Genomic DNA, 27,758 nt, shown 5'->3' on the forward strand with positions numbered 1-27,758 from the left:
GGCCCTGGGAAGCCCAACCCCCAGGGCTGTATCTAATGTAAAAGGGAGGGGAGTTGTGCGCCTCACAGCCCCGTCTCTGAGCCTTATTAGGCCATGTGGACCCCGTGAGTCTTTGACCTGGCTCAGACAAAAAAGTCCTGCAGGACCAAATGGGCAGACTGCCCCTCGACTGACCTGATTGTTAAGGCACCAGTGCTTCATGAATTTATGTACCAATGCCCACAAAGCTGCCTGACAAATGCCCAGGACAAGTACTCCATGAGTTAGGCAATGGTAGTAGCCTTAACTCAGGTAAAACGAGCCTGTAAATATTCTGGCTGCTGTTTCTTCAACAGTGCATAGCAGATCTTTATGCAGGGAATAATTCACTGGGAGATGATCAATGTGCAATGTGCATTGCCTTGCTCTTCTTTGCTAAAGGGAACCTCACAAAGATCTGATTGTCCCCCTAATGGTCTACGGTGCAATCTATATAACAGTTTAGTGCCTTTTAGGGTCCAGATGATAGAGTCTCTCCTCCTCCTTCTTAGAGGGATGAGGTGGGGCAAGGAATGCCGGAACACGAAATGGAGTGCCCACTTTCAGCAGAAAGAAGTTTGGCTCTTCAACACCAACTTATCTGGAAAGGATGTTGTATAAGGAGGTTTAAACGAAAAAGCCTACAGCTCAATTAGGCACCTGGCTGATGTTATGGTGATAAGAAATACTGTTTTCAACATCAGAAGCCTTAATGTACAACCATACAGCGGCTCAAAAGGGTTACACATCAAAAAAGTGAGAACTATTTTAAAGACCCACTGTAGATTCACAGAGGGTTTTGGTAAAAACAAGTGTAGAAAACCTTTCAATAACCTTTCAATAAACAAGGCTTATCAGGCAACTGTTAAATAGCCAAAAGAGCCTTTAACAGTGTTCAAAGTGAGTTTTTCCTGGGCGAGGGACATAACAAATAAGAAAACTTTAGATAACTTGGCTTGCAGTGAGTCCATTTGGCAGGTGCCATATTAAGTCGCAAATCTGTCCGAACAACAGACCTACAGATGATTTTGCAGATGCCGTGCAGTCAAGATGACATCAACAACCTCAGGAGAAAGGTCAAAAGAGGACAACTGGAGCCACTCAATCACCAAGCATCACGATGCATATTGTGCGGGCCAAGGAGCACCTTACCTTGCTGCTGCAACAGAAGATCCTCTTGAAGTGGCAGTTTGATCAGAGGATAGATGCTCATTCCCAGGAGTCCCAGGTACCACAATCACCTTGCCAAATCTGATGCCACCAGGATGATTTGGGTCCGGTCGTTCCTGATCTTCTTCAGAACCCAGGACAGAAGAGACAGCAGAGAGGAGGCGTACAGGAGTCCAAACTCAATACGGCGAGAACTGTGTAGTTTGTCTTCTTTGGAACTCCAACAGGCAAAAATAATGACATTGCACTTTCTCGGCAGTGGCAAAAAGTTTAAGGCAGGGTTCACCACCATTGGTGGAAGACACCCTGTTGTAACTGCCATTCATGGTCCACTAAGCGTTGATGGCTAAGTTTGCTGGCCCTGGCATTTAGAGATCCCTCCATGTGGTTTGTCACAAGAGAAAGCCACTGGTGGTTCAGCCACTTCCAGAGGTGCAGAGCCTCCTGGCAAAGGACTCAAGACTACACCATGCGCTGTTTGTTGCAGTACCACATGGAAGTGGTATTGTCCGGGAGCACCTGCACCAGCCTTCCTTTGATAGTGGACAGGAAGGCCTTCAATGCTAGATGCCGAGCGTCTGCTGAAGACCAGAGGCTTCTGATCTCTACCTCTCCCAGGTGACCTCCCAAAACCAAAAGTGGTGTATCCATTACCAGTGTCAAATCTGGGTGGGCTAAGGAGAGGGGCTTGCCACTGACCCAATCGCGGTTCAGCTGTAACCACAGCTTTACTCACTAGGACTTCAAGTCTCATTACAGAGCCTGCATATGCCATATGACATGGCTCACCAGTAGCATGCAGGAGGCCAACAATCCCAGCAGGCTCAGTCATAAGCACTAAGACCCTGGACAGAGGCTGAAACATCAAGATCATAGCAAAAATTAACCGAACTCTCTACTCTAGGGGAAAGTCACGAAACCGTACCGTATCCTGAAAGGCTCAGGTGAGAGAGAGCATCTGCGAAGAAGTCAGGTGTGACTTTGGCACGTTGATAGGGCATCCCAATGATATGAGGAGGTTCCCCATTGCCTAGAGGGAAGATGACAACTGCCTAGAGTGAGCCACCCTTTAATAGTCAGTCACTGAGGTAGGAGAAGACTGGTACACTGACCTCGGAAGGTGTGCTATGACCACTGCCATCACTTTTGTGAACACCTGAGGGGGACTAATGTTTCCAAAAGGGATCACTGCAAACCTAAAATGCTCCTGGCCAATTGTGTACTGAAGGTAGTGCCTGTGGTCCTGCAGGGCAGAGATGTGGAAATAAACAGCACCACCATCCAATCTCTAAGGTAGACAGGACCTGGGCCAGCATCATGTCCATCTGCAGGAAGGCGTTGAGAGAACGGAGGTCAAAAATAGAACAAAGGGATCTGTACTTCTTCGGCACCAGAAAGTAGTGGGAGTAATTCTCAGCTCCTACATCTGATGTTGGAATCCTCTCGTTGGCCCCTTTGATCAAAATGATTTGCACTTCCTACTGCAATAGGTACAGGTGGTGCTCCATAAGCCACTGTGATCGGTAGTGTACAGTGAAGCCGGGTGGAAAGAAATAGGAGGGCATACCCTGATGTGCTATTTGGAGAGCCCACTTGTTGGAATTGATAGCTTGCCAACCCTAGATGATGTATTAAATCCTGCTTCTGACACAGTGATTGTGAGCCAGAAAGGACACACTAAGGTGGTTTTGCAGCTTTGGATGCAAAACAGGTAGGAATTGAGTTGGACGTTGTCCTTGATATCCTGGGCATTGCCTTTGCAAGTTGTATCCACAGCCAGGTAGATCTGGAAGACCTGTTGAGTTGACAGTGGGTTCTGATGTTTCTGATACTGGTAACCACTAATGTAGCCCTAATGGGACGAAATTGCTGATGGTAATGTCTGGGTGATACAGACATGCACAAGGAATGTGCTGTCGCCCAGATTTAAAATGTTTCAGACAGACTCCGCTGTCTTGCATCAAAAGGTACATCTAGCAGGGATGCTCGGACATCCCCACAGAAGCCTGTAAATCTGATCCAGGAATGGCACCAGGGACCACACTCCTACCCATCCCCTGACCTAAGCAGTCGGTCATGTCTGAGCCTGATCGAATTACAAATTTAGCTATGTCACTGCCATCCTGGATAGCTTGATCAGAGACACCTGTTGGTCATGCGGAACTGCAAGTAACATTTGGATCACCATGTCCCATAGGGAATTGGAGTAGCGGCCTAGGAGACAGCTGGCATTCACTGAGTGCAAAGCAAGACTCATGGAGGAAAGGATGCTCTTGCTAAATGTCTCTATACTTGTAGACTCACAATCAGGCAGGATGGTGGGTAGGTATTGGGATTAACCTTACTGGGGAAGCATTGGACCACCAAGCTCTCTGGCGTTGGATCACATCCAGAACGCCTCAGCCAGACTCATACTAGACATCCCGCGTAAAGACCACATCTCTGGACACCTGAAAAACCTCCACTGGCTCCCCGTCAACAAGAGGATTACTTTCCGCCTCCTAACCCACGCACACAAAGCACTCTACGAACTTGGACCCGAATGCCTCAACTTACGACTTTCCTTCTACACCCCCTCCCGCCACCTACGATCCTCCAACCAAGCCCTTGCAACTGTACCTCGCATCAACAAAACCACCATGGGAGGCAGATGCTTCTCCTACCTGGCAGCTAAAACTGGAACTCACTTCCCACTCACCTTCGCCTCACTCAGAACCACTTTACATTCAGAAAGCAACTTAAAACCTGGATATTCGACAAGTAATTCCCCACCCTTCCTCAAGCGCCTTGAGACCCTCTGGGTATGTAGCGCGCTATATAAATCACTTGACTTGACTTGACTTGACTTGTACGAAATTCAGGATCGCCTGGTGCTGGTCTGGGGTGCAGAGGGACCTGCTGTTAAATTAGTGGTCCCGAACATGGTTTCGCTTTAAGTGCGCAAAAGGATGCCTTATGGACCTCATTAAGTTGTAATAGAGGATCTAAAGGTGCATGAGTGAGCTGGGTTACCTCCTGCAGAACATTAGTCTAGACTGTTGAGCTTGCAGAGTTAAGTTTATTTTTTCTTTCCAATCACTGTGGTGTTGTCACTATTGGTCTTCCAAGCATTGTTATAGTGGTCTCATGTGGAAACGAGCATTGAGAACTAGAAAAAACCAAGAGACCATTTAACTCAGGAAAGAGGAGATTTGTCTGACTGGTGACTTTGCGTTGTGTATTATTTGGTGACATTCTTGAGAAATGATACAGACTCTGGTCTTCAAAGGAAACATTTCTCCGGTGATGGTGTTGAGAGGGGCTCCTAGGTAATCCAGGACTTGAACTGGAAACGTGGTACATCTAATAAAGTGACAGTTAAGTTGAAATCTTTATAAACTTAATATGCAAAATAAGCTTTTATCAGCCAATCATCTAAGTATGTATAGACGAAAAATATTTTTGTAGATGAAGGTGGCAACTATTGCCATAAATTTGAAAAAATGTTCTTGGTGTTCGCCTGAGATCCATTGGTAATAGTGTGTATTGATAGTGAGTTTTACCAATGAAGTAGAGAGCAATGTCATGTGGTTTTCTTTATTGAAATGTGTAACTAAGCATCCCGAAGATCTGGAGAGCAAATCCTGTCTCCTTTTATGAGTTATGGATGAATGTGATGTGGTGCAAGCATCTGTCATTTCTCCCTTTTGATGTATTTGTTGCTTTTCCATCTCTTTGTCAGTTGTTAGTATAAATGCTGAAGAGTACAGGGCCTGAAAAGACAAGGTCATTATTTTTAATTATGCCTCTGGCTTTAGAGATGTTAGATAAAGCCATAATGCTCGTCATAAAGCAGTGCCATGACAGAAGGTTGTAGCTGCTAGGTGTGTGCTATATACTGCTTGGCTTATGACTAGATTAAAGGAATCTTCCCCTCATTTAAAGCTTCGGGTAAGTCTTGTCTCTGTCTCTTGGTAGGTCATCTGAAAAAATGAGGAAGGATCCCCAAAGTACTCTGCCATACCAGCCAAGAAGAGCACAGTCACTAGCTGAATTAAGGGCTATGGCCGCCGATTCACAGGTCATTCTACCCACAGTATCTTTCTCTTTTTTATGGCATTGATGTCTCTGGTGCTGATGAATGCTGCCCCTGCACTGCAGAGACTATAGCAGTGTCTAGTTTGGGCTCCTGGCATAGAAATACAGGATCTTGTTGAGCGGGCTTGCACTTCTTAGGGTGATGCGGAGGTGCCGATTTTAAGAAGGCTGGCGTTAAAATGTTTTCTTTTGCAAGCCCTGTAAATCCTGAGACCAGTGGTAAAAATGGTTTTGGTGAAGCTTGTGGCTGCAATGTCTCCATTATCATCAATGCAGAAGAATGGATGGCTTCTTTCTGTACCTCTAACGAGTACATACTGGAATGTTAGAATGTCATCCACTGGGAAAGATCTTAATGGAGAGGTTAAAGGTGATGTTGATGTATAGGAAGTGTCCATTGTATGGCCTCTTGATGTGCTTGGAAAGGTGGTGTGTATTATCCATTTGCGTTGTCCAGAGTATGTGACAGATGGGGTGTTGTGGGTTCTGACATTCTTGGTACACTTTGAACTTCCTGTGGCATAAGTGGCTGTGGCACTGCAACGGGTCCTCTGCAGGTAGGACATACCTTGGTCTCAGTAGTAATGCAGGTTTGCCTAGAAGAATAGCTGCCTGCAGAAGTGTGTGTAGAAGATAGAGTATGTATTGAGACTAGTGTGCCTCAATGGCAATCTTCTTGACGTGATCTTTTCAATGTCGATCTGAGTGTAGACCGTGAAGTCATGGACATTCTAGATGCCGAGATATGAAGTCTGAATGTTGATGATGGCACCGTGGAGTGTGTTGCAGTCGAGTGTTTACATTGTGGAGTCTTGTCCTTTGAAAGACAGTGATGTGATGACTCATGACTTGTCTTACAACCAGTGTGGTATTCGTCGCAGTTGTAGGAACCAGTTTCGACTTCAATAGAGCAGGAACCATGGACATGGTGATTAGTACTTGAACCATTGGTGTTGATGTGACTTGAATGGGAGAGCCTCTCAACAGCGAACATGTCAACACCCATGGCTTTGATGTTGACCGTTGCTCTTCCGACTTACAGGAGTGACTGGAGCAATGGTGGTGATGCTACTGATGTTTCCTTTCCCTGTATCTACCACTACGGGTGTCCTGTTCAAAGGAGAAGCCTGGTGTAGTCGAGGAGGTCCTGTCTCTTTTCCTATGTCTCTTCATTTCCTCCTCTGCTCCAAAGTCTGATAGCTTGCCTCTCAGGAGTATTCCTTCTCTGATCTTAAGAGACCTTTTTGTCATTTTTTAAGAATGAGGACAGACTTTAACAGAACGAGAAGCTGGAAGGCAGACCACACATAGGTCATGGGGATCAGAAGCAGCCCTTTTCTCCCACCTGTTGGGGTACTTGTAAGAAAGTGGCTCTGTAAATATTCTAACCTGACAGTTCTAACCCTCTACCCTGACTACAGTGACTTGCATTTTTCTAAAATTCCAATGGGACTTAAGCAAGGCCCTTACAAGACTTGTAGTATTTTGGAAAAAACTATTTCATGAGTTCTGTTGTGTGATCAGATGGTAACTAAGTAGTCCAACAAATTGAAGTTTGTATCCCACCGCTGATCCACCAATGTAAGAAAGTGGCTCTATATATACTGGACCAAAGTAAGGTACAGTGTGCACAGAGTCCACAGACCCAAGAGGTATGGCAGAGGCTAAAGTTAGATATAACCTTACTCTCTAAATAAAGTGGTAGCTTGGTCAAACAGTAAGGCAGTATCAGAGGACAGTGTAAAGCATTTATTGTACACACCCAGTCAGCAAATGGTTTCACACACTCAAGATTTGAACTCTAGGCCAATTGTTTATATACAAAATATATAGTTGTTTTATTTGAGAACCAACAAGGTATCAAAATATACTTTCTCAGAATGAGTTACTTTAGTTAAATACTTTTCAAGTAGGCAATAGACTTTTTGATTACAATATTTACAGTTGTTGCAACAGGCAACACAATTTCAAACACAATGTTGCATTGAGCTCAATGGGAATTTCTAGTTAAATCCAATTAGTTACTTTATAGATTACCTTTCTAACCACAGGACTGGATCCTAGATTCAGTCCTGGGACATCTCCTGTAAACAGTTAAGTAAAAGCGTTTTGGTTACAGTAGTGATTTTTAAGGAATAATACTGTATTTTAAAAGTTGACAAACTTTTTCACATAGAATCACCAATGTTATCCTATGGGAGGTAAGTAGTGTTATTGTTACTTTTTCTTACTCAGTGTTGGATCCCGGATCCAGCACTGGTGTATCTCCTGTAAACAATTGAAAGAATGTGTTTAGGTCATAAAGGTGATTTTTAAGGAATATTTGTAAGTTTCCAAAATCAACACTTTTCAGGTTCAGTGCTGGGCTGAAAGATACAGCACTGGGATCTCTCCTGATAACAGGTGAGTAAATCGGAATTCGTTGTTCGGCTGATTTTAGATGAATATTTTAAAGTTTCAAAACTCCACACAAAATAATTTCCAAGTGAAACCAGTCAGTGTTACCCTATGGAAGAAAAGTGAGTTATCGGCTTTTGGGTAGGTACTCAACTGGCAGACCTACGGTTCTGGGCATAGACTCAGGGGTCTCCCATGGTCAGGTAGGTACAGTTGTTACACCCTCAGCGGCACAGGGGCAGCCAGGTGCAGAGAGAGTAGGCCCAATGTTATCCTATGGAGGATAGGGGGCCTTCGGTTGGTGGCTGCTAGCAGGCAGGCCACACGGCTGTGGGAGCTGAGCTCCTGGTCGCTTACACAGGGCAAGTAGGGAAGTAGAGTAGGGTAGTTGCTGCACTTCTAGCGGCACTCGGGCGGCTGGGAGCAGGGAGCTTTTGAGCCGTCGGGCGCTCAATGTTATTCAATGGGAGACTTGGAAATGGAATAAAGGCTGCAGGCTCGAGGACGGAGATTCTCCAGATGCTACCACCACTTCGAAAGGTAAGTTGGGATCTTGGAGGATAGGTAGACATCCAGGAGTTGGGCACAGGGGGCTGTGGGGCACCGGATGCAGGGGTGTCTTTGGACGTCGGGAAATCTTACCCTCAGCGGGTTGCGGTTGGAGAGGTCCCTGGTTGTGAGGCTGCAGGCGTTGTCAGGATCAGTGAGGAGAGTCTTTGGACACTGGATTCCGGGTCACAGTCGCCGGAAGGACGTCCTCAGGGTCTTTGTCCACTCAGGCACGGGCCGGGCTTGGCGGGTGCAGAGTTGGCTGGATTCGCGGTCACTGGCTGGCACTAGGGGTTGTTGTTGTTTGCGCAGAACCACTGCTCATGGGAGACCCAGTCTTTAGATGAGGAAGGCAGGCAGGTCCTTCGGGGATTTCAAGGTTGCTGTCCGCAGGAGACGCCAGGGTTAAGTAGGAGCAGGTTCAAGGATCAACAGGCCTGTAGGGTTCTGGGGCCAAGTCAATTGGTGTCATCCTCTTGTTAGCAGCTGCACGGCAGGTCTTCTTGTTCCTTGTTCTTCTTCTTGTTTTCAAATTGGGATCTGAGGAAGAAAGTTTCAGGGTGCCCCTAAATACTAAATTTAGGGGTGTTACAGGTATGGCAATGGGCCCCTGTCCTGGGGTGAAAACACCCCCTATCCTGCTCCTCTCCTGGGGGTGGGGGGCAGGAGCCTAACTCAGATGGGGCAGGACTCCCCATCCTCAAGATAGAGTTAGCCCGGGGTTGTGCTTCACCTTGCCTCTCCCACCTGAGGGGTAGAGTTGGCACAGGCTGGCACACCCCCTTTCCTCACCTACGGTTTCCCACCTGTCTTCCCACCAGAGGGGGGTCAGAACCGGTGGGGGCCAGTTGCTGAGTACAGCAAGTGGCCTGGGGAAGCTCACAAAAGGCGGCATGCCTTTGAAGCTTCCCCTGCCCATCCTGAGGAAGGAGGCTTGGCACCTCGTCCCAGGATGTGCATTGTTTCAGGCCCCCGAAAGCAGCAAGCTCTCGACCCAGGGGTCTAGAAACATGTCTGTTGGTGGCAGCCTCAGTAGCCACGCAGTCAGGACACTGGGAGTTGGTTAGGTTACAGGGGGTATCTCTAAGATGCCCTCTGCAGTGCATTTTACATTAAATCCCACACTGGCATCAGTGTGGGTTTAATGTGCTGAGAAGTTTGATACCAAACATCTCAGTTTTCAGTGTAGCCATTGTTGTGCTGTGGAGTTCGTAATGACAACCTCCAAGCACCATATACTCTTTATGGCATCACTGCACTTACAGTGCCCAGGAATGGCCCTGGGTACTGTAGGGGCACAGGGCTCATGCACCTGTGCCCACACCACTGGCATAGTACACCCAGCTAGAGGGGTGACTGATGTATGCCAGGGCAGTGTGTTTGTGGGCATGGCACACAGGGATGTGTGCCATGTCGACTCTTTGTTTAGTTCTGCACCAAGACACTCAGCCTGCAAAGTGTGTGTCAGGGTACAGGGCCCCTAAGGGTGGCACAATAAGTGCTGCAGACCTTAGGGGTCTTCTCTGGTCACAATGCCCTGGGTACGTATGGTACCATTTACCAGGGGCTGACATGTGGCCAGAGATGCCAATTGGGTTGTAGTTTCAACACCATTTTAGGGAAGGAACACAGGCCCTGGGCACCTGATTGGCAGGAGCCCAGGGCACACTCAGTCAAGCACATCAGCAATTCAGAAAATAGTGGGGGCATATCATGAAAGAAAGATGGCACTTTCTCCCCCCCCACCCCTCCCCCTAACGAAAGGTGATGAGACTAACCTTGCCCTAGGGAGTCTTCATTGTCTAAGTGGAAGAACATGGAAAGTCAATCTGCATTGGCATGGGCAGTCCCTGGTCGGTGTGCCACTTCAAAGTTCATTCCCTGTAGGGAGATGGACCATCTTAGTTGTTTTGGATTTTCCCCTTTTTATCTGCATTAGCCATTTGAGAGGTCTGTGGTCAGTTTGAACCATGAAGTGAGTTCCAAAGGGGCGTGGCTTAAGCGCCGATGTAGGTGGAAGCGGAACTCCGGAGCTCCTCCTCGCCCGCCTCTCTCCGACACATATCCTGACCCCCGGCTCGGACCCCGGACCCCCATGCGCACATAGGAGGGTCTAGGGACCACAGGGGGTGAACTTGTCGGCCCTGGAAGCCCTGTGGCTGCCTGAAATGGACTCTCTAAACGGAGCGGAGCAACCGGAGTGGCGAGCACCCAAAATGGCGGCTGTTGTCCCTGCCTGCTCTGCCTGACGGTGAGGAGCTAACGGCGGCAGGGACGCAGGAGGGCAGAAGGAATCGCCCACATTGCGGCGGAGGTTCCCCAGCGCTGAGGGAGGTAGGGGGCACCGCCTGGCATTGCGGAGTTGGAGCAACCTGAGGGCGACAAAATATCGAGCTGCCTGACCCCAAGATGGCGCCGCCCGCGTGACAGATGCTGCCCTGGCTCTGCCGGCTGCGGAGACCCCGAGTCATCGCTGTGAGGTGGGTCCGCCCTGCTGCTGAGGCGAGGACCCCGGTGCCCCTCGCCCTGGGGAGAGCGACAACTGATTTCTCTACAGGCCGGCGGAAAGCTGACTTCGGCGGTGGTCACACACTGAGACGGAAGGGCTTGCCGATCAACTCGGAGATGCACCCGGGCTGGTTGAGGTGAGGGAACACTGCCTGGCCAGGGGCGGCGGACTACTGGGCGCCCGCATGCTAGAGGCTGACCTGGGACTAGCACTCGGAGGCGCCGAAGAAACTGCGACTTCCCGGAGAGGGGGGCTCGCCCTACGTCTGGAGCGGAGACCCTGGTGCCCCCTCTTCCTGGTGGAGCGACGCCCGTTCCCTGAGCTTGCTGGCTGCCTGGTGCCCCGCCTGGTGAGGGGCGCGGAGGTGCGGGGGTGCCGAGCATCTACAGCAGGGCCGGGGTAGCGACAGACGGTGCTTTGAGTCCCTGGGGGTCACAGGAGAGGCACACAAGTCTTGCCCAACGGCAGAATGGTGAGAGGAGGCAGAAAGAAGGGCTTTGACGCACTGAAACTGGATGACCTGGGACATCCCATGGAGGCGCCTGGCCCGAGAGCTCGACCCGCCCACGAGATCCGTCCCTGGGTGATATTATGCAGGCGATAGTAGCGTCGCGGGAAGCTCTTGAAAAACGGATAGACGCCATCGGATCAGACCTGTCCCTCTTGAAGGACGACCACAGGAAGCTGAAGGAGCGAGTGACGACCTCGGAGGTAACCTTGAAGGACCTACCTGGGGATGTGGCTACTCTGAGAGCATCTTTGGCGGAGGTGGCGCAGAAAGTTTGGGTGCTGGAACTCAGGGCCGAGGACAGCGAAGGGCGCTCCAGGCGTAACAACCTCCGCCTCGTGGGTGTCCCGGAAAAAGCAGAAGGCCAGGATGCGGTCTCCTACTTGGAGGGTTGGTTGCGGACTGAGGTGGCTCCGGAGGGGCTTTCCCCGTTTTTTGCCCTAGAGCGCGCTCACAGAACCCGGAGGTCCGCCGCGACCGATGGTCATGCGCCTCCTGCACTTCGGAGATCGCGACCACATTCTCCAGAGGGCCAGGGACCTGCCGGACTTGCGAATTGACAACAGCAAGGTCATGGTTTTCCCAGACTTCACCAGAGACGTACAAAGACAACGGGCCTCTTTCATGGCGGTCAAGCGGAAATTGAGGTCGTTGCAGCTGCCCTATGCCATGTTGTTCCCGGCCCGACTGAGGGTCATCGCTGGAGGGCACACACACTTTTTTCTCACACCGCAGGAGGCTTGGAGCTGGCTGGATGCTAGGGGGGAGACTGGCGCAGATACCCCCCCAGCGACCTCGCCTGGGAGGCGCTCTGCTGAAATGACGCCGACGCGGAGGTCTGGCTCCCCGTCGGGATGGCAGCAGGAAAGAGCTAAGGCGGTGCTGGCAGTGGTGGCCATCAGCCAGGGGGATGCCAGCCCTTCCAGTAGTGCATTGGAACAGTCGAAGAATGGTGCTCTCAGTCCTGGCTCCAGTAGTGTGCACGATCTTTCGGAGACGGACCTACCGGTGGTGACTCCCCAAACAGCGGATGGAATCCTTAGCTGAAGTGGATTGGTGGACACTGGACACGTTTGTAAGGTACTGGGCTGTGAGTTGTGACTGCCTCCGGACGCTGAGCGGTGAGATGTGGATGCCTCCTGGGGCTTGTCACTCCGCTATGGGGGGGGGGGGCCGTGGGGGTCCTCCTGAATGTTCCAGGGGGGAGAGGTGGGGGCGGGGGGCTTCGGGCCTGTTTGGGGCAGCGTCCTGGCCACCCTCGCCTTCTTTTGTTGAGATACACTTAATTTGCTAGAGTTTGGATGGGGATTCCACGTTGGTTGTCTGTCCTGGGGAGTGGGAGTTGGGGGAGTTTACTTGGTCAGGTTGGGGGGGGCTGGGGGTGGGACCTGGGCGTGTCAGGGGGGTCGCTGAGAGAGTTGATGAAGCACGATGGGATCTGCAATGGGACCCGACTTAGGCTACAAATGTCTCACGTGGAATGTAAGAGGGATGCATACCAGGCATAGAAGTCACAAGATCCACTCCTATCTAGTTAGGCGAGGCATTCACTTCGCCTTCCTCCAGGAAACACACCTATTAGCTAAGGAGGGGAAGGCGCTGCAACAGAGATGGAGGGGGCAGGTCTACCACACTGGTTACTCCGCCTATGCTAGGGGGGTGGCCATTTGGATAAGGGCGGGGGTACCGTTCCAATGCACACAGCAACTAATTGACCCAAAGGGGAGGTATGTTATGGTGCGAGGCAAACTGGATGGGAGGGACCTGACATTGGGTTGTCTGTATGCCCCGAATGTAGAACAACCTGCCTTTATCTCCTTGCTGTCCAACAAGCTGGCCCCGATTTTAGTGGAACCCTTGCTCCTTGGAGGGGTCTTTAATAGCGTGACTGACACTGCGCTGGACAGATCGCACCCCCCTCTACCGAAAGCACCGGCTGGCAAACTGGCGCTTGCGCGTTCTGCCTGGCAATGCCAATGGGATCTGGTTGGCTCGTGGAAAGCTTACCATCCGTCAGATAGGGACTACTCGTTTTTTTCCGCCCTTCATGACTTACACGTCCGCATAGATGCCTTCCTGTGCTCCCAGGACGTGCACGCAGAGGTGTGCCACAGTGAGTATCTTACGCGCACGGTCTCCGATCATAACCCGCTACTTGTGCAACTGCGCTGGTCGCAGCGCCGCCCACGAATCCCTGCCTGGAAGCTGCGCCCAGAGGCGCTAGATGATCAGCTCTTCCGATCCACAATAGCCTCGAACATCGAGGCGTACTTTCAGGTCAATGTGGGCACCGCGGTTTCAGCCGCGATTGAATGGGACGCCTTCATTGCGGGGGCAATGCATTGCGACGGCGTCGGGAGTTAGGAAGACCTTGCTAGAAGACATTACACGGGAGGACGAGAAACTACGAGTGCTGGAGAGAGCAAGGCCTGAGCGACCGGACACTCATGAGGCCCTACTTGAGGCGCGGGAACTGGTGGCGGCGACGGTGGAGCGTCTCCGGTGTTTCGACTACAAGGCCTATCTCACACGTGCGCACTCGGAGCGTGATAAGACGGGAGCCTTTTGGCCTGGCTGGCCAACCCGGCTCGTCGGAGCTCGGTCATCCTTGAACTCAGAGATCACTCGGGAGTGGCGCGATTTGACCAGCAGGGGATTATGAGCTATTCTATGACTACTACAAGGAGCTTTACCGTAGCCGGGTCCTACCATTAGTGGACGAATTCCAGGGATTCCTGGAGGGTCTAGATTTGCCGGAGCTGGTGGAGGAGGACGCAAAGCTGCTCGGGAGCAAAATTGAGGAGAGGGAGGTGAGAGTCGCCATCCAGAGTATGGCGAGGAACAAGACGCCGGGCTCTGACGGTCTCCCTACGGAATTCTATCTCACCTACGTCGACCTCCTGGTGCCCCGACTGACGTGGCTTTACAATGAGGCGACCACTGGCGAAGCGCTTATCGTCCCATTATTAAAACCGGGCAAGCAGCCGTGGGACAGGGTGGCATATCATCCATTGTCCATGCTAAATCTAGACTATAAGATTTTGAGTAAAATCTTGGCGTCGCGCTTGCTCCCCCATATGTCCACGTTGATCCACGTGGACCAATCCGGCTTTATCCCGACCCGCAACACGGCGCTTAATATACGACGGCTCCTGCATGTCTTGAAGGCTGACACATATGACGGAGATGAGGCGGTGGTGTTCGCAGTTGACATGGAGAAGGCCTTTGACAGCCTGGAATGGACTTACCTTTTCCATGTCATGCGCACAATGGGACTAGGCGAGGGCTTCGTGGATTGGACGACACTGCTTTACCGGAACGCAACGGCGAGGGTCCAAACTGGAAGAGTTATCTCTGAGATGTTTGCGGTGGGTAGGGGCACCCGTCAGGGGTGCCCTCTCTCCCCGCTATTGTTTGCCATAGCGGTCGAACCCCTTGCGGCGCGAGCCCGGCTGGGACAGGCATATCAGGGGCTGGATGTCTATGGACAAGTACACCACATCGCATTGTATGCTGATGACCTGCTGATGTTCTTGGCGGACTCGGCTGCCTCTCTGCATGGGGCTAAGTCCCTCCTACAATCATTGAGCAGGGTGCCAGGCCTCCGGGTGAACTGGACGAAGTCCTACCTGTTCCCGGCCCGCCCACGCAGAATATGTCCACAGTCCACGGACAGGGTGACATGGGAGGAGAGGAGTCTTCGCTACCTAGGTACCTCGATCTTCCATGATAAGGCAGACATCCTCGAGGGCAATATTGGGTCGGCGATCAGGTTCACTAAGGTGAACTTCGACTTCTGGAGCACGCTCCCATTGTCACTAATGGGGAGGGTGGCGCTCCTTAAGATGGTGACCCTGCCGAGATGCTTTATTTTTTCAGGACCCTCCCAATCTGGATACCGGTGAGCTACTTCCGGCGGCTAAAGTCGATGGTGATTGGCTTTCTGTGTGGGGCGGGCAGGCGCAGGGTGGTGCACAATACACTTCTCCGTCCTAGAGCGGAAGGAGGACTAGCGGTGCCAGACTACGAGCTATACTACCTGGCGGCTCAGCTGCAATAGCTGACACAATGGGTCGCGAGAGCCAGGAGAGGGGAGGACGGATCCGGGGAGCCGGCGGGACCGGTGCAGGTGTTATCCCGGATTGTTCTGGGACTCCCGATGGGAGACTTCCACCTCACCCAGGAATTTGCGACGGCCTGGAAATGTTGGAATAGGTATCTCCGGAGGGGCCGTATTGCAGTCCCGTACGCACCTGAGATCCCGCTCAAGCTGTGCGGGGCACTCCCGCATGGAGGCTCATGGCACCGGTTGGAAAGCTGGGAACTGCAGGGGCTGACTTCCGTGGGGGACCTTTATGAGAATGGAGTGCTACTGCCTTTTGACCTCTTGAGGGACCGCTTTGAACTGGCGGCGGGACTTCTTCCTTCATGCGGCACTGACGACGGCGATCAGCAAGCATTGGAAGATGGGCATGACGGAACCGCCACTGTCTCTGGGCTGCCAATACGTAGTGACGATGGCGGGGACGGTCAAGGCTGTTACGTGCCTGTATAGGCGCATGGTTTCGGAGGCTATCACCCCACTGCTGTCTCTGAAGGCGAAATGGGAGGCTGACCTGACAACGGAGATCCCTGAGGAGGCGTGGTCTAGCATAGTGGAACGGGCCCGGAATGGGACGCGCAACACTAGGTTTCAGCGGGTGCACTTTAATGTCCTGCATAGGGCCTACCTGACCCCTGACAAACTGCATAAATATTTCCCGACCCATCCGGCCTCCTGCCCGCGATGCCCGGCGGACTTGGCTGATTTCCAGCACATGTTCTGGTCCTGTCCAGAGTTAAGTTCCTTTTGGCAGGAAGTAGTGGATAACCTAAGGGAGGTTACGGAGAGGGACTTGCAATTCACCATGGCACACTGCATTCTACATTGGTTCCCACACACATCAAAGAACAAAATTACTAGCAAGTTTCTGGACCTGGGACTACTTTTAGCGAAACGTGCCATAACATCCCAATGGAAGGCGAGTATGGCCCCACTGTAGAGAGATGGAAGGCTGAGCTTAAAAAGTGGGCCCAGTGTGAGGGGGAGCTCCGTTTGCAGCCTGCGCTTAGGGCAGGCACTGACACAGCTCTAGAGAGGGCCAGGGCCTGGGAGAAGTTGGTCTTAGACCTCACACTTTTGGACCTGGATAATGAAGACTCCCCGGCGCATAGCCCTGCTCCGGCGCCGCCGCCGCCTGGGGTGGTGGTGGCCTAGCCTCCTTCCCTTGTTTCCCTACTTCCTACGTGATGACTGGCAGTTTTTGTTGATTACTCCTGATGGTCTGTTTCGGGTCTGGATTAGTCGGGATGGATGCAAGCTCGCACTGGTGGTACTCTGACACGCCTGGGGGGGTGGGGGGCAGGGAGAGGGGCGGGGGGGGGGTAGGACTAGGAGAGGGGGGTTGGGAGAGATGGGCGGGAGGAGGGATGTTGTCCAGGGGTGGAGGGGAGGGACTATCTGGTTTGTTAAGGAATTACGGAGATGGGGGGACCGAAAAGCAGCCCTGCCATCTTCCGGACAACTGGTTGTCGCTGAGCCATACTGTCTTTTCCAGCTCATGACTTTCTCCGTTATTGCGCCGCTTGACCTCCGGGGTGTGAGCTAAATGGCTGTGTGACACATGCAATGTAGAATCGTATTTATAACGGACAGCGGTTGGAATGGTATATATGATCTGTTTGTACAACCTATTTTGCTGCAATAAAAAGATATTTACAAAAAAAGAAGTGAGTTCCAAACAAGTAGGGCCACAACTTCTTCAGGGACCAAACCACAGCAAGGGCCTCCTTCTCAATGGCACTCCAACGCTGCTCTTTGGAGAGTAGCCTCCTGCTTATAAAAGCAACAGGTTGGTCTTGGCCTTCACCATTGGGCTGGGATAGGACCGCTCATATCCCTAGCTCAGAGGCATCCGTCTGCACTATGAACTGCTTGGCATAATCTGGTACTTTTAGAATTGGTGCTGAGCACATTGCTTCTTTAAGGGTGTCAAAAGCCTTTTGGCAACTAATAGTCCAGTTGATTTTCTTGGGCATCGTCTTGGAGGTGAGTTCTGTGAGGGGAGTCACAACAGACCCATATCCCTTCACAAACCTCCTGTAGTACACAGTCAAGTCAGGGAATGCCCAGACTTGGTTCTGGGTTGTTGGAGCAGCCCAGTCCAGGATACTCTGGATCTTGGGTTGTACGGGTTGTACCTGGCCTCGACCAAAAGGGTGGCCCAAGTACACCACAGTGCCCAGCGCTATCTGGCATTCGGATGCCTTGATAGTTAGGCCTGCAGTTTGCAGGGCTTTTAGAACCTTCCCAAATTGGATCAGGTGACCCTGCTAAGTGGAGCTAAAGACAGCAATATCATCAAGATAAGCTGCACTAAAGGATTTAAACCCAGTCAGGACTTGATTCACCAACCTCTGGACGGTGGCAGGGGCATTCCTTAACCCAAAAGGCATTATAGTAAACTAATAGTGCCCAACAGGTTTGGAGAATGCTGTTTTCTCTTTTGCTCCTGGGGCCATGCCAATCTGCCAGTACCCTGCAGTTAAGTCAAAAGTACTGAGAAATTTGGCTGCCCCAATTTATCTGTCAGTTCATCTGTTCTTGGAATAGGGTGAGCATTTGTCTTGGTGACCGTGTTGAGCCCACTATAGTCCACACAAACCCTCATTTCTCTCTTTCCACCCTGTGGGTGAGGCTTGGGGACCAGAACCACTGGGCTAGCCCAGGGGCTCTCAGTGGGTTCAATAACCCCTAACTCCAACATCTTGCTGACTTCAGCTTTGATGCTTTCCTTGACTTGGTCTGACTGGCGATAGACCTTGTTTTTGACAGGCTTACTGTCACCAGTGTCCACATCAAGGGTACACCGGTTTGTCAGACCAGGGGTCAGGGAAAAGAGACTAGCATACTGTTGCAAGACTTGCTTGCAGTCAGTATGCTGTTGGGCAGAGAGGGTGTCTGAGAAGACAACTCCATCTACTGACCCGTCTTGTGGGCTGTAAGAGAGGAGATCAGGGAGATGTTCACTCTCTGCTTCCTGTTCCTCATCAGTCACCATCAGCATGGTGAGGTCAACCCTGTCATTGTAGAGCTTAAGGTGGTTCACATGGTTAACCCTTTTGGGTGTCCTGCTTGTGCCCAGGTCAACTAAGTAAGTGACCTTACGCTTCTTTTCCAGGATAGGGTAAGAGCCACTCCATCTGTCTTGGAGAGCCCTTGGTGCCACTGGCTCCAAAACCCACACCTGTTCCCCATGTTGATATTCAATCAGTGCAGCTTTTTGGTCATACCAGTGCTTCTGAAGCTCCTGGTTGGCCTCGAGATTCTTGGATGCCTTTTCCATGTACTCAGCCATTCTGGACCTTAGGCCAAGTACATAGTCCACAATGTCTTGCTTGGGCTCTTAGAGAGGCCTCTCTTAACCCTCTTTCACAAGACAAAGTGGTCTCCTCACAGGAAGACCAAACAGAAGTTCAAAGGGGTAAAACCCTACTCCCTTCTGTGGCACTTTCCTGTAAGCGAAAAGCAGGCGTGGCAACAGGACATCCCATTTCCTTTTGAGTTTTTCAGGGAGTCCCATGATCATACCTTTTAATGTCTTGTTGAACCTTTCAACAAGACCATTGGTTTGGGGATGGTATGGGGTAGTAAACTTAGACTGCACTCCACACTCCTTCCACATGTGCTTTTGGTAAGCAGACATGAAGTTAGAACCTCTGTTTGAAACCATCTCCTTAGGAAACCCTACCCTGGTGAATACACCCAGGAGGGCCTTGGTTACTGCAGGAGCTGTAGTAGTCGTAAGTGGAATTGCTTCAGGGTACCTAGTAGCATGATCCACTACTATTAGAATGAATTTGTTCCCTGAGTCTGTGGGAGGTTCAAGCGGAGCCACAATGTCCACACCTACCCTTTTAAAGTGAACCCCCACCACTGGCAGTGGTATCAGTGGGACCTTTGGGGGCCCACCTGTCTTGCCACTAGCCTGATGGGTAACACAGGAGCTAACAAACTCCTTCACTTTTTGGTACATCTGGGGCCAATAGAAGTGACTAAGTAGTCTTTCCCAAGTTTTTCTTTGCCCCAGATGTCCAGCTACGGGGGATGTCATGAGCCAAAGTTAGGAGGAACTCCCTGTACTTCTGTGGCACTACCACTCTCCTGGTGGCTCCAGGAGTGGGGTTTCTTGCCTCAGTATACCGTAATCCCTCTTCCCAATAAGCTCTGTGGGTACCACTGACATCTCCCTGTGCTCCTGAAACAGCTTGCTGCCTCGGGCTTTTAAGAGTGGGACCGTCTTGCTGACCCTGGCACAGCTCTTCCCTAGTGGGTCCCCCTGGGCCCAGGAGTTCAACTTGGTAAGGCTCAAGCTCCATAGGCTCAGTTCCCTTTAGAGTTTCAAAGTCCTCTCCCTGAGGAGAGGGGTCCTGAGAGGTTTACTGTATAGAAGCTAGTTCCCCAGTCTTCTTGCATTTTCTCTTGGTTGGTTGAGCCATACTTTCAGGCTCCAAACCTACTTGTTCACCCTTCTTTTTGCTCTGTGCTCTCGTTTGCACACACACCAACTCAGGGATACCCAGCATGGCTGCACGAGTTTTCATCTCAACCTCAGCCCAGGCTGAGGTTTCTAGGTCATTGCCAAGCAGACAGTCAGCTGGTAACTTCTGAGAGACCACTACCTGTTTCAGGCCAGTAACCCCTCCCCAGTCTAATGTCACCATAGCCATAGGATGATTAGTGCTAACACTGTCAGCATTGGTGACTGGAAACGTTTTCCCAATCAAGTATTGCTCAGGGGAAACCAATGTGTTTCTTCCCATAGTGACACTGGTACCTGTATCCCTCAGAGCTTCTATCCTAGTTCATTTAACCCAGGGGTATTGCAAATACTTCTTTAAGTTGGGTGGCCACACAGCTACAGTGGCAAACTCAACTTCCCCTTCTGAAACCAGAACTGCTTCAGTGTGCATCGTGATTTGCTCTGGGCACACTTTTGATCCCATCTGTATTCTTGCCATCCCAGGTGTAGCTGGAGTGGGTGCCTTAGGGGCTTTGTTGTGGGGCAAGGTTTATCTACAGATAAATGTCCCAACTTCTTACAGTTGTTACAATAGGCTTTTAAAGGATCAAAGTTCCTCCCCCTATAGGGCTGAGGCACATAGGGAGTAGTTTGGGACCCACCCACCTGTACAGGTTTTTGGGGCCCTTTAGAAGACTCAGACATTTTATCTGGGGATTCTCACCACCTTTCCCCTGGGGAGATTTGTAACCACCTTCTTCTGGTCACCCCCAGTGGCTGTCCTTGTCAACCTTGTCTTGACCCAATGGTCTGCCTTCTTTCCAAATTCTTGGGGAGATATTAGACCTAGGTCTACCAAATGCTGATGCAACTTTTCATTTGTGCAAATACTCAAAATGTGTTCCTTCATAAACAAATTGTAAAGTCCAGAAAAATCATGCATATTGTGTCCAATTAACCAGCCATCCAGTGTTTTTACTGAGTAGTCTACAAAATCTATCCAGGACTGGGTCTGGGTTTTGTGAGCCCCCCTGAACCTAATTCTGTACTCCTCAGCAGTGAGTCCAAATCCCTCAACCATAGTTTTCTTCATGTGGTCAAATGATCCTGCATCTGGCCCAGAGAGGGTCAGAAGCCTGTCTCTGCAGTTACCAGAGAACAGTTCCCACAGGAGTGCCCCCAGAGAGGTTTCTTTAACTTTCTCATATCACAAGCCCTCTCAAAGGCTGTGAACCACACCTTCCTCAAATTTAGGGACAGTCCGTTTGGGGATCTTAGGATCATAAGATTGCTCTTTATCCTTATTAGTAGTATTGCTGCCAAAATGTATGGGTGCTAACACCATCTCTTTCCTTTCCTTTTCTAGAGCCAGGAGTCTGGACTCTAGGTCTAGTCCCTTGGCCAGCTTTGCTAAAAAGCTATCCTCTTCATTGGGGCTATTCCCAATGTTTTCCCTGGGAACTGGCCCACCTGTGTGGGCCCAATGATCTCAGAGATTGATTCTTGGAGTCAAGGGTATGGAAGCCCTATTTTCCCTAGAGATGGGAGGGGGGTCACTAGTCTCATCCTCCTCCACCTCTCTTTCCCCTTCTGGTTGTTCATCACCATACTCAGAGGGGTGGCCTTTAGCATACTAAGCCAGGAGCTCCTGGAGCCCTTGTTAGGTTGGATGCAGGCCCATTTGAATATCTTTAAGTTTGCATAAGGACTTCAATTCCTTGAAAGACAAGTGTAAGTGAGGTGTGAGGTAAAGCTCCTCCACCAGGTTCTGCATGTTATTAGCTTCACTGGTAGCTGGGTTCTTTTGAGACATTCTAACCTGACAGTTCTAACCCTCTACCCTGACTACAGTGACTTGTATTTTTCTAAAATTCCAATGGGACTTAAGCAAGGCCCTGACAAGACTTGTAGTATTTTGGAAAAAACTATTTCATGAGTTCTGTTGTGTGATCAGATGGTAACTAAGTAGTCCAACAAATGCAAGTTTGTATCCCACCGCTAATCCACCAATGTAAGAAAGTGGCTCTATATATACTGGACCAAAGTAAGGTACAGTGTGCACTTAGTCCACAGATTCCAGAGTTATGGCAGAGGCTAAAGTTAGATATAACCTTACTCTCTAAAATGGTAGCTTGGTCGAGCAGTAAGGCAGTATCAGAGAACAGTGTAAAGTATTTGTTGTACACACCCAGTCAGAAAATGGTTTCACACACTCAAGATTTGAACTCTAGGCCGATTGTTTGTATAAAAAATATATAGTTGTTTTATTTGAGAACCAACAAGGTATCAAAATATACTTTCTCAGAATGAGTTACTTTAGTTAAATACTTTTCAAGTAGACAATAGACTTTTTGATTACAATATTTACAGTTGTTGCAACAGGCAACACAATTTCAAACACAATGTTGCATTGAGCTCAATGGGAATTTCTAGTTAAATGCAATTAGTTACTTTATAGATTACTTTTCTAACCACAGGACTGGATCCTAGATTCAGTTGTAGGACATCTTCTGTAAACAGTTAAGCAAAAGCGTTTTGGTTACAGTGGTGATTTTTAAGGAATATTATTGTATTTTAAAAGTTGACAGAAACTTTTTCACATAGAATGACCAATGTTATCCTATGGGAGGAAATTCACTTAGCAGGTAAGTAGTGTTATCGTTACTTTTTCTTACACTGTGTTGGATCCTGGATCCAGCACTGGTGTATCTCCTGTAAACAATTGAAAGAATGCGTTTAGGTCATTCAGGCGATTTTTAAGGAATAGTTGTACATTTCCAAAATTCACACTTAGAAACTTTTCTGGTAAAAACCAGACAATGGATTCCTATGGAGGAAAATTGAGTTAACAATAAATCATGGTTATAGTTACTTTTCAGGTTCAGTGCTGGGCTGAAAGATACAGCACTGGGATCACTCATGATAACAGGTGAGTAAATCGGAATTCGTTGTTTGGCTGATTTTAGATTAATATTTTAAAGTTTCAAAACTCCACACAAAAGAATTTCATTACAAGACAGGAGGCTACATTATGCATAAATCCTTTAATGCAGCTCACAAACAGCTGCTTACATCACAAAGACTAGAATAAGAACAAAGTGACATCATAGTATCCATAAAAGGCATGTGCCAGGGAAGATCAGCCTCTTTTAAATGCGGCTCTCAAACAGATAAGTTACCTTTCTTACTCTGAAGCTTTATTTAGGTTTATTAATATTGTTTAGACCATATGTTTGGACCAGTGCATACATTCTTGCATTAGAGAAATGACCCTCGGCAGCGTGGGCGTAGCGCGCCCTGCCTCCTAAGGGTCATTCCTCTTTCCTTCACGTTTCTCTGCCTCGAGCGCGTCGGTTGCTACGAGGATCTCTCCCTTCACTGCCGATCAGCTGTTTGGTTATACCCGCATAACTCGTTTCTAGGGCAAACTGACTGAGGCTTACCTTACATTAATTCAGACGGGGAGTCGTCTTTGGATAAAATTACATTAAAAAAAAAGGGGCACATTTAAATACAAAGTAGTTTTGATTGGACTACATTATTTAAGGGGGCATTTTAAATAGAGAGTACATTTGATTGGAGTTCTTAACTGAACTTTTGAGACACTAGTAAAGGTACATTTCATTACCAGAACTCGGATTATATTGATTAACCTATTTTAACATTAAATAATAATCCTTTGTACCACTTTATTCCCTTTACATTGTTATATACCAGAAATACATTGGCATTATGTCTGATTTGGAATCTGACGACGCTGTCGCAAGCTCCCCTACTCACAATAGTGATTCTTTTAAGAATTTTCTTACAAAAGAGATGAGATCATCCATGATTAATACTCTAAAAGAAGTCATGTCTCATAAAAGAGCGCTAAGTATTGAAGGCGATACAACTCATGATCCTTCCTTATCCAAAGCCACTAAGAAAGTCAAGCACAATTTAGGCACTACTGGTAATATTCCTAACCCAGTTGACATGGGAGGTCCTAGCACCTCACGCAGTATGGGAGGCCATAGCGCCTCAAAAGGTGTTGGTGTCCCTTGCGGCACAATAAGGATGGGTGCCCATGGCGGCACAGTTTTGGGAGGTGCCCTCAGCAGCACAATTGGTGGAAACGCTTATACTGACTCAGACTCCTACTCCGATGTAGAAGAAGTATATGATGAGCCTCATGACGAGTTCGTTTTTGATCTTGACGATAACGACTTGGACGACATGGATCTAAATGCGATTTCTGAGGCGGACTCCTTCCCTTCCTCTAAAGACCCAATTCTTGGCCCTTTAGGTGGAGAAATGTTCTCCCCTAACAACATCTCCCGCCCAAATAGCTCTAAATGGTTCCCTCACGACCATGTCGCTAAGTTTATTACAAAGTGGCTAAGGAATACTCTTGAAAGAGATACACGCAATACCATGCGTTCCGAATGCCCGAGACCATGGATTGACGATAAGGTCTGCCAGACCCCTAATCTAGACCCAGACCTAATAAATGTTTTATTTAAACTGGTGTTCTGACCGACTTTTTCGACCCTCTTTTGAGGGAGAATGATTGAAGGTGACTCCAGCCTATTACTTCTCTAGTGCAGGGATTAGAACTATAAGCAGGGCCTATTCATAAGGCACAGTAATGCACTTTCCGTACCCTTTTCCTTAGATCAGGGCTTATAAACTTAAGCTAGGGGATAGATTCATTAGTATTAGTGATAATCCGTCCTTTTGCAAGAGTGTTAGTATACCTTCTATGGAGTAATGCTTATTTCGGGCCTTGTAGGCCTCAAACAGGAGAGACTCCATCTTGCTTTCTGCCCCGGCAGCTTGAGATGCTTCTAGGTCAAGTGTAATGTTTTAGTTTCAAAGTGTTGTTCGCTAGGAGAGAACCGGCTCAGGCTGGCCCTTATCGAAAGACTGTATTTTTCTCCACTCCGAAGACACAACATCAGGCTGGCCAGCTGGGAACGTGTCCTTGGTACGGGGAGGTACAAGAATTTGGTGGGCGGTAGGTTACTGGCCGTAACTTTCCATGAAAGGACAAGCTTCCATATTAGCGAAAGTGTTAGGCTGTGAGTCAGTCAGTCTGTAGGCGGCAGCTAGCCGTTAGCATCAATGCCATTAATTATTTCCAGGCAGACAGTCGCCATTTTGAAGTCCGAGAAAGATCATGAAGCTGATACTCTCTGAGAAAGATTGAGGAGGAGAGAGGACTAGCGCAGAGCGATCGGAGACAGAGAGAGAGAGAGACAGCAGCTAATAAAGAGGAAGGTTCCAGTGACTTGGAGGGAAGCGGAGGAGACAGAGCATAGCGGTGCAGACGTGTGCTCGTGACTGCTGAGGTGTGATTCCGAGACGAGCCAAGGCACAGACGAGAAGGGAACCTAGATGACTGTCGAACCCCGACTTCGTGCTCATAAAGTGACCTCTGCCCCACTTTGCATAGTGTACATATTCTAACCTTTCACTTTTCTTTGCAGGATATATGTTATAGTATAGTGATGTGTTTATAATCATTGTAATAAAATACCCCAGTTCCTAGTGAACCGACATGTGCCTTGTATTCTTGTTCAATCAGGGTAACCTGGTCTTCTAGTCAGACATCGTTTTCATGAACGGATGTAAATCCCGGTCAGGTAAGAGGTGACTGAATAATGAGGGAGAGAGGGACCATTTGATGCTGAGAGCAGAAGGTACATGATTCAATTTGGAACGCTTTGCTAATTCATATCATTGTAGTATCATCCCGAGTAGCCAATGAGAGATTCCTTCCAAAGGTATTCATAGGAGAGTGATCGTCGTTGGTAAGCGGCGCTAATGAGAACACCAGGTGGGAGACTGGTGCTTAGATCCGCCGGATTGCGGATCGGGTTGTAAGTAAGCGAGCACTGGGAGGGAAACCAGTGTGTAGGTCCGCCGGATTGTGGACCGGATAAAAAGAGAGCACTGGGGCTGCAGCTCAGTGTGTATGGCACGCCGGATTGCGTGTCGAGTGAGCACTGAGGGTGATCAGTGTGTAATGGTACATAATCAGAACTGCCCCAGGGTAGATTAGTCTGGGCCTAATTGGCCGTGAGACTAGTTGGTATGAATGGGATATTGTAGAAAACCTATGCATGTGTATTGCTATTTTCCCCATCCTTAGGTACGAGAGGTACATACATATACATATACCCATTGTAAATACGTTCTAAGGAGGGAAGTGATTACGTTCCGACTGGGTTGGAGGGGCTCTCAGGAGCTGATCCCATCTGGTTCGAGAATCCGGTCGTTACATCTGGCGTCACAAACTGTTTACGAAGCCTGTGTGCGCTGTATTGTCTTCATCTTGTTGGTTTGCGCTTGGCTCGTACGTATTTTCTTTGTTGATAATTGTGTATATACTTTTTGTGTGTTAAAATGTTTTCGCGAAAGTCGAAATCTACTTTCAAATTGCCTGTTGAAATTCCCGGCTGGGAATCAACGCCTTACGAGGCCTTGGCCCGTGAATGGGCCGATTCTACTGGTTTGAGCGAGAATTGGACTTCTTGTTTGGAGCTGGCGGAGCCTGCTGATGTGGTTTCTTGCTTGCAAAAAGCTCCGGTAGTGAAGGGTGATGAGCTTCCTATTTTAGGACGCTGAGGTTGGATTGTGTTAACTGCTTACAGAATGCTTCATGAGAAATTTGTAAAATTACAGAAGCGATTTGCGGATATGGAAGAGAAGTTTGTTGAAGTCCAGAATGCGCATACTCTTTTGCGGTGTCAAAATAAATTGCTTGCCGACAAACTTGAAACTTATCAGGCTATAGCCGAAAGGGCTGCGGTCCGAATTGCGAAATACAAATATAGAAACCGTCGCGGTCTTGTTTCTAAACGGAAAGTGCGTCTGGTCGTGGCGAAAGCTGGACTAGATTGGAACCCTGATGAGTGGGATGGTAATATCTGGGACTCGAATGATTCTGGCTCCTCGGCTGAGGAGTCCGACAAACGCGAGTCTTCTCGCTCCGGGCGTGACTGTAAATCTGCTTCTTGTGACAAAGACGATGGTTCTGGCGACCGTGGTCGCTCTTCCCGTTCTGGTGACGTACCTACTCCTGATTGTTCTTCTACATCTATGGCTCGGGCTTCTTCGGAGGCTCGTCCGGAGGTTTCTGCACACCCGGTTTTTCGACGCAAATTACAACAGGCTCCTGGTAATGCTAATGGTATTCATATGGATAGTATTGAAGATTTTACTCAACAGGAAGTTGGTGACATTTTGCAACGATTTCATCAACGGCCTGGTGAGGCTTTACTTACGTGGATGGTGCGCCTTTATGAATTAGGTGCTGCGGGTATCATGCTAGATGCAGGTGATTGTTTACGTTTTTGCTCTTTGAGTTCTGATTCTACTGTACAAGACCATTTTCGAAATTTTAATGGTGCCGGCCAAATTAGTCTACTCCAGCTAGCGACTGAAGGCTGTAATCACAAATACCCTACTGAGTCTGATTGGCCTGTCAATGACAAGCCGTGGTACACTTTGCGCCATGCGTCGCAGCGTTTGAAAGAGGAGGTGATGAAAACTGCGATTTTTCTTAGTACTGCTGACAGGTTGTTGGATGGCTTATTGACATCCTCTGTGCGGAATCGCATTATCCGTTCTTCCCCTGTTGCTTATAAGCAGGTTATGATGACTTTGTTGATTAATCAAACTGGCAATCCTTTGTCTATAGTGCTTGAATCTGTCCGTCAGCTTGGTGAGTTGGGTGACTGGTTTAAACCTGAGAGGCAGGCTAGACCGGAGGGTCGTACTGCTGGAGATTATAAATTCTCTAGACGTGATATGTTTCTTGCACTGTTGGCTGATGGTATGAAAAAGGAAGACATTGACGGTGAACCTAACAATCGCTTATGGGACATGTTTCGTAAGCGTGGTTTGGATCGGAAGGAGGGTGCCCGTCGTGTGCGAAAGAATGATTGTGATCGTGGTTGTTCTGATGACAGTGGTGATGACAGAC

At 49.1% G+C, this 27,758-nt stretch overlaps 1 protein-coding gene across 14 annotated transcripts in view; it reads right to left on the reverse strand.

Annotated features, from left to right (window-relative positions):
* CACNA1A (calcium voltage-gated channel subunit alpha1 A) overlaps window positions 1–27,758 on the reverse strand; it is a 1,308,076-nt gene that overhangs the window by 218,175 nt on the left and 1,062,143 nt on the right. The gene's annotated exons all lie outside the window — the stretch shown is intronic.

This window comes from Lissotriton vulgaris, chromosome 1_1 (assembly GCF_964263255.1).
Source record: "Lissotriton vulgaris chromosome 1_1, aLisVul1.2, whole genome shotgun sequence".
Classification (NCBI taxonomy): domain Eukaryota; kingdom Metazoa; phylum Chordata; class Amphibia; order Caudata; family Salamandridae; genus Lissotriton; species Lissotriton vulgaris.